The sequence below is a fragment of the Aethalodelphis obliquidens genome, unplaced genomic scaffold (genome assembly GCF_003676395.1).
Source record: "Aethalodelphis obliquidens isolate GAN/ISIS:26980383/991018 unplaced genomic scaffold, ASM367639v1 scaffold4, whole genome shotgun sequence".
Classification (NCBI taxonomy): domain Eukaryota; kingdom Metazoa; phylum Chordata; class Mammalia; order Artiodactyla; family Delphinidae; genus Aethalodelphis; species Aethalodelphis obliquidens.
In genome coordinates this window covers 42,551,104-42,564,187 of record NW_020837948.1, presented here as the reverse complement: position 1 = coordinate 42,564,187, position 13,084 = coordinate 42,551,104, and the positions used below count along the sequence as shown (strand labels likewise).

Here is a 13,084-nt window from a genome sequence, read left to right as displayed (position 1 = left end):
GTATTAAAGAGATTTAAAATACTTACAGAATATACTTTTCCATTTGTTTCCTGTTTTAGAGACATGCTGAAGAGCAGAAGACCAAACAACAACAACAAAATGTATGCCCTGAAACTGACTATAAATCCACTGAAGGCAGGGACCACATCTTATTTGTCCCTTCATTTTCCCTTCCCTGTTTTGTACAGTGATTCACACACAGTAAGTACTCAATTAAGTTGAAAAGGCAATGCATGTTTCAATTCACTTTAATTTGGAGGGGTTGCATTGATTTAAGAAAAAGCTGAGATAAAAAGGAGAGGTTCAACTTTCCTGATTTCTGGCTGGTGAGGCACACTGTCTTGAAAAATTCCTTTGCCGAAGCTTGCATAACACTGGCATCATTAACTGCTGGTCACTCACTGTGGCATTCTATCTATCTATCTATCTATTCATTATTTATGGCTACGTTGTGTCTTCACTGCTGCACATGGGCTTTCTCTAGTTGTGGCGAGCAGGGCTACTCTTCACTGAGGTGCACAGGCTTCTCATTGCGGTGGCTTCTCTTGTTGTGGAGCACGGGCTCTAGGTGCGTAGGCTCAGTAGTCGTGGCTCATGGGCTTAGTTGCTCCGTGGCATGTGGGATCTCCCAGACCAGGGATTGAACCATGTCCCCTGCATTGGCAGGTGGATTCTTTTTTTTTTTTTTTTTTTTTTGTGGTACGCGGGCCTCTCACTGTTGTGGCCTCTCCCGTTGCGGAGCACAGGCTCCGGACGTGCAGGCTCAGCGGCCACGGCTCACGGGCCCAGCCGCTCTGTGGCATGTGGGATCTTCCCGGACCAGGGCACGAACCCACATCCCCTGCATCGGCAGGCAGACTCCCAACCACTACGCCACCAGGGAAGCCCGGCAGGTGGATTCTTAACCACTGGGCCACCAGGGAAGTCCTTCACCGTGGCATTCTTAATGTCTTGATTTGTTTCCATTTTTGCTGACGGTAACAAGATGATTCTCCAACAGTTGCCTTTCCAACAAGAAAATGTGAAAGGTGATCTGAAGCCAGTATTCAGCGAAGCAGGTATTCAGTCTATCTCCATCCTACAGACAGTACACCTGTGAACAAAATGGAAACAAATTATTAACCTAAGCCTTTTGAAGAACAACTTTTCAGAAGTACAATGGTTGGTCTTTTGTTGATCGCTAAAATTATTTAGCTCAACGTTTCAAAAACACAACCAGAATCTTTTATGGTGATAATGCTGTTTAAAGTTTTCTTTCTTTACCTTAAATAATGACTTTGAAATCCATGCCACCCCCAGGCACAAATCCAAGCCTAATAAAATCAGAAATACCACATATCTGTGCATTTTGAAAACAAAGGTTCCTTCCCTACCCAGGTAGAGATTCTGTGTGTTTTCCCTTGCCTTGATAAACAGGAATAAAACCCCTCATGAGATTCTGAGCCCTATCCCTTCGTGAACAGCAAAGTTCCTGCTTACGTCCCATCAGGTAGCACCAAAGTGTCTGGCTGGGAAACAACAGCTGCAGATAGAGAAGCCCACTGTGAAGCAATTTGGGCAGGCAGGAGCACACTTTCTCCAGCAAAGGCTCTGAACGAACCAGGTGGGTAAAAGAAGAATGCATGAACACTTCAAAATCAGCTCCATGGCAAATGCCACATGAGAGGAGCCTAGAAGGATCCAGGTGGGTTCCACCTTAGGCTTTTTAGTCATACCCATGCACATGTATATCAGTAACACAATCTTAGACCAGGAAAGAAAGACATCTTTGCAAGAAACATTTTTACTCATTTACATGCTCATGGGCTACTGTCTCTCTGAGATGTCCCACTGAAGTGGGATATAAAGCAAACCAATACTCAAGTAAGATTAGCCTTAACACAATTTATTAACTAATTTATTTTATTTATTTGGGTTTCTAAAAATTGGTCAAAAGCAATTGCATATATGTTTAAAACACCTTTCAGCTCATGAGCAAAAATGTCATACTACACGAGCATTTAAAATCCACCTAGAGTCATTTTAGGTTCTTCCTTCTCTATCCATTACATCAAACTTGTCACTGAAGGCTTTTACTTCTTAATGTGAAATGTCTTTTGCAGACCCCTTTTCTTCTGAATTGCTACTAAAAGTTCCCTGCTTTGTCAGGCCCTATTCTCCTCAGCCTGGACTATGACAGCCTCCCAGCTATGCCAAGGTCTCCTCTACTGCAGTCTCAACCCCTTCCAAGTGATGCTACTTCCACTGGGCCTCCACTTTAGCCATTCATTCCAAGATCCCTCTGAGCTAGGACCCCTGAAATCTCCATTTAAGAGGTTTAGTGTAGCTGTGACCTTCAGCCCATCATCAAGCAGGCAAAAGAGAAGCAAACTCAGCCCCTTTTTTGGCCACAATGCACTGAATTGCAGAGTTTACTCTAAACTGCTTCATCATCATTTTTCCCTTTGTTTCCCTACCAACCCCAGACATGCTGACCCAATCTTCAAAACTGCTTCTGTCACCTAAAGGGGTGGGATAGGGAGGGTGGGAGGGAAGAGGGAGGAGACATGGGGATGTATGTATATGTATAGCTGATTCACTTTGTTATAAAGCAGAAACTAACACACCATTGTAAAACAAACATACTCCAATAAAGATGTTAAAAAAAACAAAAAACAAAACACCTGCTTCTGCACTGACTAGCTTTCCCATTTCCGACAAGGCTTTGTGCCTTGCCCAGAACCCAAATATTCTTGATGAGGACCCTGATACAACTTTTCCCCAGATTCTATTTCAGGACTCCAGCCGCTGGCTGGGATCCTGCTGTGAATAGATTGTCCACTGCCATACCACCATTCCTGACTCCGAATCTCACTGGCTGTCTACATTCTAGTTGCCCAAATCTCCTGCTGAACTGCATTTCCTCAGATCCAACAGCTTCCCTGAACCAATCCCAAGATCCTCCTGGTCTCTGAGGACTGACTGCTGGCTAACCCTAGTGCAGCCAGGCTCCCAGACCCTGATACACCTAGTCTTCACTTCCTGCTGTTTCCTGGCAATCTATGCTGCTGAGGTCCTGCATAGGAGCCCTCTTTTCTCAGCCTAGACAAATTCTAACACTATAATGTTTTTATAACACCTATCTTTTTATTCATTAATTCAATTAATCATTTATTAATTTATACTCACTTCATTGCATTAAAAAAATAACGAGGTTAATACTAACTTAGTTTAAAAAAACAAAACAAAACCAAACCTTACATGATTACCTATAGCCTAACCACAGCCTGATTTCTGAAGTTTTCCACTTCATTTCCTAGTCTCCAACATGAAGTCTCTGCTTCAGGCATACAACTCTACTGACCTCTAAGCTCATTCTGAATCTTTGTTCACCCCCTCTTTTCTTCCTTCTTAATTAGCTCCTTTCATCCTTTGGCATGTCACTCATGACATGATCTAAGAAGTCTTCCCCAAGAAACAAATCCACTTTACCTTTCCCTTATCTGGATTCCTCGGGAATAATCAATATCACACTGTTTAAGTGCTTGGTTTTCACTAAATGTTTCATATACATTAGCTCCCCAGACAGACTGTTAAGTCTTTGAGAACTGGAATAAAGGCCATGTCTTGTAGTTGTTATGGTGCCTCCAAAGTACTTGATGTTGACCTCTAACAGGAAGGCAAAGCTCCACTTCCACCCTTACTCCACTCCCCAGCCCCACAGCCATGGAGGAAAAGAGACCAGGTAACTGAATCAAGTTACTGGACTCAACTAAACTTCTTAAAAGGAAGTGGAGCTTTTGGTGTATTGAGAGGAAAATTTAAAGTTTTAACCTGTAGGCTTCTGTGTTTTCTTTGGAGTTGTCTCTTGGGGTTCTCACTCTCTTTGGACTGCTTCTCTCTATTTCCATGTGGCCAATGAGGCAAAAGAGGTCTGGAACTACCCCCCACTTCAGACATGCTCCTCAACTACCATCTACCCCCAACCCAGATAAAGCCTAGGGTGGAATAATTAGACCAGCTCTAACTTAAACCTTTCCTTTCATTTTTTTCTTCTGCCTCATCTAGCCACTAGTGAAATATGATCTAAAGAGCTGGACCCAGGAGTAAGGGACCAAGGAGGCTTATCTATGTGCAAGACACAATATTTCCAAGCAGCTCCATAATGGTAGCTGAGCTCATCAGAAACTGCGTTAGGTTTGAGGGAGAGGTGAGGGCAGGGGGTAGGGCAGCACCCAGGTAATAAATAAGAATATATGTGTATGTACTTGAGGTCTAACCTATGTTTATCTCCTCCCACCGCTTGTAGCCTCAGGGGATACCTGGATAAAATTCTGTGGGTCCATCTCAACATAAGTACTAACCTAAGTATATGCTGAATAAATACTTGTTAATTTATTTTTCTATAGTAAAGGTCTAATAGACCAAGAATTTTAGGAAATTTTGAAGTTCTGGGTCAGAGTTTTTTATGATTTATGTATTAAATACCTGCCTGACTCAAAAGCTTAAAGTAATTTTTTTTTTTCTATAAATCCATTTCTCTACAAACACAGGTCTTACAACAAAGATCTCTGAGTCTGAGATCTTTTTGAGAGTGAGGATGCAAGCAAGACAGATCCTGGGGGTTTTACAAGGCTTTCTACCAAAGATTAAAGCAAGTGGGCTTCTTCTATTGTGAAATTTTGAATTAGCACTTACAGATGACCAAAGTCCACTGTAGAATCATGTAATATTCATATCTCATGTATTTTGAATATTTAAACATATCACATACACACACTATATATGTGCATATATACATAACCTTGATATATACTACTTGGAAAGAAATGGAAAATGGATGCAGGCGTATTCCAAAGTCATGAGGTCATTTGTCACTTGTCCAAGTCTGAAACAATGCTCTTAACTGGCATATGATACAGAGACTGCCAATTGTCCCCTAATACCCATTCTCCCCTTTTTCCTTTATTGATAGAACTCCTGAACGTTGAAAGGTATATGACCATAAAAATTATATTTTCAAGTCTTCTTGGCAGCTAGGTATGGCTAGTAGGGTGTGAGCAGAAGTTAGGGGTGCAACATCTAAGGAATGCCTTTAAAGACGATGCTTATAAATCTTCAGACATATGAATGAAGCTAACAAGCAGGGATAGCAGAATAGTAAGATAGAAGTTTATTTCTTCCTTACTCAACAGTCTACGCATAAGCAGTCCAAAGCTGATGTGGCTGATACAGCACCTCCACTGTCAGGGAGCTCCTTCTAGCTTGTTTAAGCTACTATATTTCGGTATAGGTTAGGCTGCTATAACAAATACAGCACTGTAATTCTATCTCTGCCACTTACTAGCTATCCACCCTTGGGCAAATTATGAACTTGTTTCTAACATGAGGGTGTGTCTTTTTTTTTTTTCCTTCCCATTATATCCCCCACTTCTAGCACTGTTTGCATACAGTAAGCATTCAATAAAAATGAGTTATTACTGCTGTTTCTGCTGTTATGCCAAATCTAGACAAATAATGCCATACCTTAACAACTAACCATTAGATACTTCCAGTAAAAATCTGAAATAATACAACTAATCAACATGGTGTACATTACAGTGATCACATTTTCTGACCCAAACTTAGAAAACATGGTCTGACAAAAGGTTTTTTTCTGACTTGTGAATTTAGTATTATGAAAATTTGTATACGCTAAACCATTGGTTGTCAACTTAATAAACTGACTTTACTTTTCTACAATTACCTGCTTAAATTGGTCAGCCCTGGAAAGTCAAGCCATATAGCCCCAAGAGTATTATTGGTTCTGTCCCCTCTAGTTTTTATTACAAAGTTCCACTGCGCATGCACATGATGCACACAAAAAAAACCTGATTACTCATTTATGGTTGTGAATTTGTATTGCAATAGGTCAGAATCTCCAAAAAATAATTCTTATATTTTTCCCAAGGAAGAAGAACACTTCCTGCTTCTACAAAAATAGCATGGATGAGAGTTTTCAGTAAAATACATTTCTCCTATTGACGAGCATTTAATACACACACACACACACACACACACACACACACACGCATGCACGCACCCCTGGCTGCTTGGATTTCACCACAAGTGGTACCATTTGCCAGTCATCGAAGTAATTCAGTCTGATCTGTTGAGGTGATGGATTCTGACAACCTACGTAAGCCTGTCATTAAGGGGAGGATAGATTATAGTCTCCATTCAGGACACTATAGTGCTTACATTTCTCACCCATACAGCCTATGAAACATAAGGGGAAAGCAAGAAGATGGAAATAAAGTTGAACAAGGACTTACTGCTTCTCTCGCCAATGAATGATATGAGCAGATCACCAGTCCACACTTTCTACTACGTATATATAAAGTTCTATTTCTTTCTGGCTAATATAAAGACGTTTTACAAAGAACATAAAGATTATGCACAAAAGTGACTATTCAGTAATTTAAATCTACCTTGAGACCTTGTGCTTCCACTTTTAAAATATTATTTTTTCCTCTTTCACCCTATGTATTTAGCCATTTTGCTTCTCTATAATTTTCTTACTTACATACTTAAAATTTTCATCTAGAATGGAGATTATATCTCAAATGAAATTCATTAATTAGGTGAACTTAAAAAGACAAGTCTGAATTAATGAAAAGTCTACACTATGGACTATTGTCAAAAAGATCACGACAGGGCTTCCCTGGTGGTGCAGTGGTTGGGAGTCCGCCTGCCGATGCAGGGGACGCGGGTTCGTGCCCCGGTCCGGGAAGATCCCACATGCCGCAGAGCGGCTGGGCCCTTGAGCCATGGTCGCTGAGCCTGCGCGTCGGAGCCTGTGCTCCGCAACCGAAGAGGACATGACAGCGAGAGGCCCGAGTACCGCAAAAAAAAAAAAAAAAAGATCATGATAATAGCAACAGCTGATGTTTGAGAGTTTAGAACATGAAAATCACTGGGCTGAACACTTTACAAGCATTATCTCATTGAATCCTTTTACAAAAGTCCTGGCGCAGGTATTACCACCCCACTTTTACAAATTAGAAAACAAAACCTGAGAGATATTAAGTAACTTGCCTGAGGCCACATAGCTAATGAGTGATAGAACTACTTTCAAACCTTAGTTTGTCTGACTCCAAAGTTCATGTTCTTTACCACCACACCAAACTGCTGGGGTTTTCCTTTCATCAATTATAATAATAAAGCAATATCTCAGATTAACAAAACTCTGAAGTGCCGAGGAACCCTGCCTTACTTAAAAAAATAAGAAGTATTTGAAATTAGCTGACCAATTATTTTAGCTTGGTAATAATTATCTGCCATTTATGAAGTACATACCAGGCACTTTGTATTAAATCTAACCCTCACAGCAACCCCATAAATTAGATAAATGTCTGCATTTTATAGATGAGGGAAAAGATACTCAGAGAAGCTAAGTAAAATTTGTCTAAGGTCACAAAAGTAGTATGTGGCACAGTCTTTGCACTCTGCCATCTCCACACTACCTTATTACCTCTCCAGCAAGGCCTTTCTCTAGAGTGCTGGAAAAGGCTGCTTTTAAAAGTAAGAGTGCCATTCCCCTGTGATTATATGTATACTATTTATTAGCTCAGCAAAGCTTTAGTTCAGAGACAATGCAAAAGTAAACTTTAACCCAGGCCCTGCCCTCATTATCATAAATTCCAAATTTAGTGAGGTCCATGTTAATGGGTTTTACTGTATATAGAAAAGAGTTTAATAGTCACTTAGCCCTGCTCTATCTCCATTAACAAATCTAAAAAGCCACACAAAGGTGAAGGAAGGAAGAACAATGACCTCAAAACTAAAACAGATAAGAAGTGCCTGTAATTAGCACTCTAGAAAAAAGTCATGATACATAGCATATGCCAACACCACAATACAGTACATATGCCAATATGTAACAACAAGTGCAACCCTACAAGTGTAAGTGCTCTATTCATCAATTAAAGAAAATTAATCCTAATCAGACCTTCATATGAAGGAATACAGCCATAGCAAATCAGCAATAATAATTAAAAGTCCATTTCAAATCTCTTTGGTGAGCGGTGAAATGATCTGACATAGCCAGGCTGCCTGATCCTTTTTGAAGAGTTGTATAAATGTGCAATTAGGTGAAAATTCCTAGCTGTTTAACATGGTCGTCTTTACTACTCAAGCTGCAGTTGTTTCTAATGAAGACATGCTTCCATGTGCACCCCAAGTGGGAAAAATGTATAAGTTGTAACAGTCAAGAACATGTCCGCTCTGAGAGACAAGTCCATAATACACAGGGCTTTGCCACAGAGGTCACCACGGTGTTGCAAAGATTTTAAACAAATCGTACCTGCTTTGGAGGGGGCTACCTGAAACAGTCAGGAACGCACAGCTCTGTCATGTTACATCGTGGTTTTTTTCTTTTCTTTAGGTCAGCTTGTAAATGGGCTGCCACGTGCCTCTCTGCAAGGGAAATAGCCTTGGGACACAAGCGAAACAATCCAGGTGAAGGGCAGCCCAACTATGTGTTCAGGTATGATGCACTGTGGGGTAGGTGGTGGAATCAGATTTAAGATCATGTGTAGTCTGGCTAGACTCTCAACAGGTCACCTGCTTCCTAGTGATAGAGCCAAGGCTTAAAGTTGGGGCCCGTTAGCTGAGGGCCATCTTAAGGGATAGGTTTGCAGTCTCGGACACCCAGAGTGAACTAACCTCCCATTGCTACTCTACATGAAGTACAAGGTACTAACTTCCCTACTATATGAATGTTAATTGATCCAACTACCTGAAACTGCCATAACTCTGATAATCCTGCATCTTGTGTTGCTTGACTGGCGTGCAAACCAGGCTCACCGAAGTGTATATTACTTTAGGATTCTGTCTTTCACTTTCACTTCCAACTCACTCAGCCACAGCATCATAACTATTACTGTTTCTTTTACAGTTGATTTCAAGTCATTGTAAGGTATTCCTGAAAAAGAACATGGAGTCTCATTCTCTGAATTTTTCAAAGTCAAAGTGAGAAGAAAACATCCTTCCCTGTGAGCATGGGATAAACTCTGAATTCTCTCAGAATCCTTCCCAACCTGAGTCTCTGATTGTTATTAATCAATTAAATCTTAAGAGATACCCAGCAAGTCCACTTCTAGAAATCTTTCCTACAGAAATACTAGTACAAGTTTATAAAAATAAAAACACTACCATGTTCACTACAACATTGCTTTTAATCGCAAAAATGTGAAATGATCTAAATGGCCAGCAGTTGAAGAATGGTTTATTAAGGACCATCCAAACCAAAGAACACCATGCAGCCATTAAAAATAATAAGATATGTCTTGAGAAAAGAAATATTTCCTGCCATATCAGTAAACAAAGGATGTCACACTCATCAGCGATTGCAGTCCTCCAACATGAGCCCGTGAGCCCTGAGGAAACTCAGGAAGAAAAGAATACCTGCCATCTAGCAGCCATCAGACTGTAGCCACTGCCTACCGTGGGCCCTGAGGAAACTCAGGATGTGAAAACACAGGATACAGTCCCCAGAGAGCTGAGGTGCATATCAAAGGAATGATTTCAGTGAGCCCAGACTCTTGCATCTTCCCATACAAAGAAAAGCGCTAAATTCCTTAACTTGGGATATCTGCTTTTCTTTAATTTACAATAATCTTTTGATGTTCCTGACTACCTGCCCTTTGTTACAAAACTTCTGTGTAACCTGGCTCCCCCATTGCCTCCTCGGAGCAGTTCTCTCAGGGTTACTGGAAATGCTGCCTCCCGGGCTTGAAGTCCTAAAAATTCCCACTGAATAAAACATAACTCTCAACTTTTAGGTTGTGAACAATTTTTTAAGTCCACAGTCTCTTTTGACAGGAAAAGGAGTTCAGTGAAAAAAGGAAAACGCAGAACAAAACATATAGTGTGTTACCATTTGGGGGGAAAATACAACTGTGTATGTATATAAATAAACATATATATGGAGAATATGCAGGTATATGAAACAAAAAGATCTGTTTTAGAGAGCTGTAAGTATAAATATATAGCTATGTATATTTCTGTTATGTGACATTCAGGTAGAAATACTTCTATTATATACTTATATATACACACATTTGCACATGCATAGAAAAATCAGGAAGAATAAGTCAGCTTGGGCTGCAATAAGAAATACCATGAACTGGGTGACTGAAACAACATTTATTTCTCATAGTTTTGGAGGCTGGGAAGTCCAAGATCAAAGTACTAGTAGATTTGGTTCTTGGTGAGGGCCTGCTTCCTGGCTTATAGACAGCCACCTTTTTGCTATATCCTTACAAAGTGGGGAAAGAGAGAGAGAGACAGAGGAACCAAGCCTCTGGAAAGTGAGATCGGGAAAGGAGGACTTTAACTTTTTACTTGTACACATTGTTGTATTTATTTAGATTTCTAAGCAATTCCCCAACATTGAGACACCCTTCCTCTCCTGCATTCCAAACAAGTTTAGAAGTAATACAAAAATAAAACAGATGAGAGGCTAGAATATAACCTTTATTACTTACTGATTGAGACCAGGGTGAAGGAAGTAGCTTAGTGTGAAAGCCAAAACAAGCCTAGCTGTCTAAACTACAGAATCAGGCCATCTCCACAAGCCAAGCCAGTGCTGGGCCGGGGTGGGCTCCCAGCCTCAGGAAGAATGTGGCTCTCAGTAGGCAGGCCCTTCTACAGCTAGAAGGAGGGTGGCAGTAAGCTGAGCTGGCTCACTTACTTACTCCAAATTTACCCATTAGGTAAGTTGCTCTCCTTCTAGAGCAGAGTGAGAAAAGTGGTCTGTTAAGAAGGAGTATAATCGTTGTCCGAGAAAGTAGTAGTGGTGGTGGCTCAATCTACCTTGCAATAAGTTAAAGAGTAAATGGTGAGAAGCCAGAAGCAAGAAAGTAGACAAGTCAGGAAGAACTGAAAGAAAGGAAACAGAGTAGGGAATTTAGGAATGGGTTTTTTTTTTTTTTTTTTTTTTAAGGACGAAGCCAACAAAATGTCAAACGTGGAAAGTAGAAGACTCAAAATAATTTACAGCAAGAATCTAAGCACAGTGGTGGAATCATGGACACAAGTGAAGTTGGATGCCTCTTACTGAGACATAAATAAAAGGGAAGAAAGAGGAAAAGCCACAGTGATTTGACGCACAGTTGAAGGAAAAAATTGAGTTCGTATCACAGGATCAGCTTTATAAAAAGGTAGATAGATACTAGGGCTACAGCCAGACAACAAAATTAAACTTGCAAACTGCCACAGGACTGGCTATACTAAAGTCATGACAAAACTCAGAAGAACCAAGACCTACCTGTAAATGTTTTATCATACTATGACACCTTTGAGAAATTATGTGATCTATTATTTACAAGACACTGCTTAGATTACATTGATGTATATATACTCTATATCATTCAACATCATGCATCATAATATTACTGATTCACGTGCTCCTTTGTCCCAGGGAACACTAGGGAATAAAGGTTTTGATGAATAACAATGGTTTAAGCTTGACCAGCCCCATGCAATTTTTCACTGCAATTCTGGCTACCATTACACTATATTCCCCAAATCACAGCGCAGTATAAAGTAAAATGAAACAGACCAAAGAAACTGGTGGAAAGATTCATAGTCTAAAAGTCTGGCTCCATACTTTTAACTGATAGAGACTAAAATTTCTGCACTGGAAAAAGTTTCTGTTTTCACTGATCTACTTTCATGCCATGGTTTCAGTGGCCACAAAAGTCCTTCTGGTAACAGATTCTTCTGGTAAACAGTTTTCTGTGAATTTAAAAAAAGATGGAAAAGCTTTATATCTTTCAACAGTCCCCAAAGTTATATCCTTCATCAGGTTTTTAAGTTACATTCCTAGTCTCCATGCCTCAGTGTGGTTTAATTTTACAACCAGCTGCCCTCTCTTAACTAGCAGTTTTTGACATCATTCAGGTTTTGTAAAATGTGTGCTACAGCCCTTACTTGGGCTTCTCGGCTGCTACTAAAGTTATACGGCACTGGTTAAGTGTGGAGGCTGGCACCAGAGAGGATCCATAATGGTGATTATCATGCAAATCAGCCTGCTGCAAGTCCAGCTCCTCCAGAGGACTTCCAGAGCTCGGCTTCCCCCAGTCGTTTCATTGTCTCCAGGATAAAGCGAGCCATCTTAGCTGCTAACACTGGACGCAATTGAGATTGGTTTTCCTGACAGAGATTAATGGGCAGCAATGAATCTTTCACTTGGGGTAGAAATATGATTTTATTTAAGAAAATAACCATACATAATTGGGCTGCTGTCATTTTAAATTTTAATGGTGAGAGTAATATGGAGGCTTCTGGAACTTTAAATTACAACTTTCAGAAGCTTCACACTGAATCTTTCAATTATTCTCTGTAAGTACCTTCTCAAAGCATGTGCCACCATGACATTGATATCACAATTCAAATCTAAATTCAAAACTGACTGCAAGACTATATGAGCTATGTGCTGGCGTGCTGGCTGCCTCATTTTATCTTTGAACATCTGACGAGGCGAATCAGGAGGCACTCTCCCAAAGCCCAGCCAGCTGTTTCCCAAATATTCAAATACCCTGGCATGCAGAAGAACCTTTCAGATTTCCCCACATCAAAATTCGTGAAGACCCCCTATTTTTCCCATTAGTCTCTGGCTCACCTACATCCTTCCACACAGGCCCGCCTGACTCACTCAGCTAAGTGGCCGCTCTTGCTCGCTCGTTCGCTCACTCACCTCTCGGGTTCCCCCACTCCAGCAACTGGATCCAGTGTGCTGCAGAACGGCAGCTAGTTCAGACAAAACCATGGGGGAGAGTTTTTCAAGTCTGCATTTCCTTGAAGTGGATCTGAAAGAGGGGCTGAGCTGATATTTGTAGTAGTAGGAAGACAGAGAGCAAAGAGAGTATGTGAATTTTATTTAAAATACATTCATTAGACTGGAGCGAAAATGGAATTGGGAAGACAGTCGCAAGGGAAATGTGAAAAGGCTTCTTCCTCTTACTTTTACTTCGGTGTCTTAACTCCCTTGTTATATACCTATTTTCTTTAATCATTTTAATATTTTTATCTCCATATTAAAACAAGTGGAAATGAATAA

The 13,084-nt window shown here is 40.5% G+C and overlaps 1 long non-coding RNA gene across 2 annotated transcripts in view; it reads right to left on the bottom strand.

Annotated features, from left to right (window-relative positions):
* Positions 1-904: 904 nt before the first annotated feature.
* LOC113617335 (uncharacterized) overlaps positions 905-13,084 on the bottom strand; it is a 143,467-nt gene continuing 131,287 nt past the window's right edge. For both annotated transcript variants that reach the window (XR_003431597.1, XR_003431596.1), the window contains one exon: positions 905-1,093. This is a non-coding gene — a long non-coding RNA (uncharacterized LOC113617335). The remainder of the gene's footprint in view (positions 1,094-13,084) is intronic.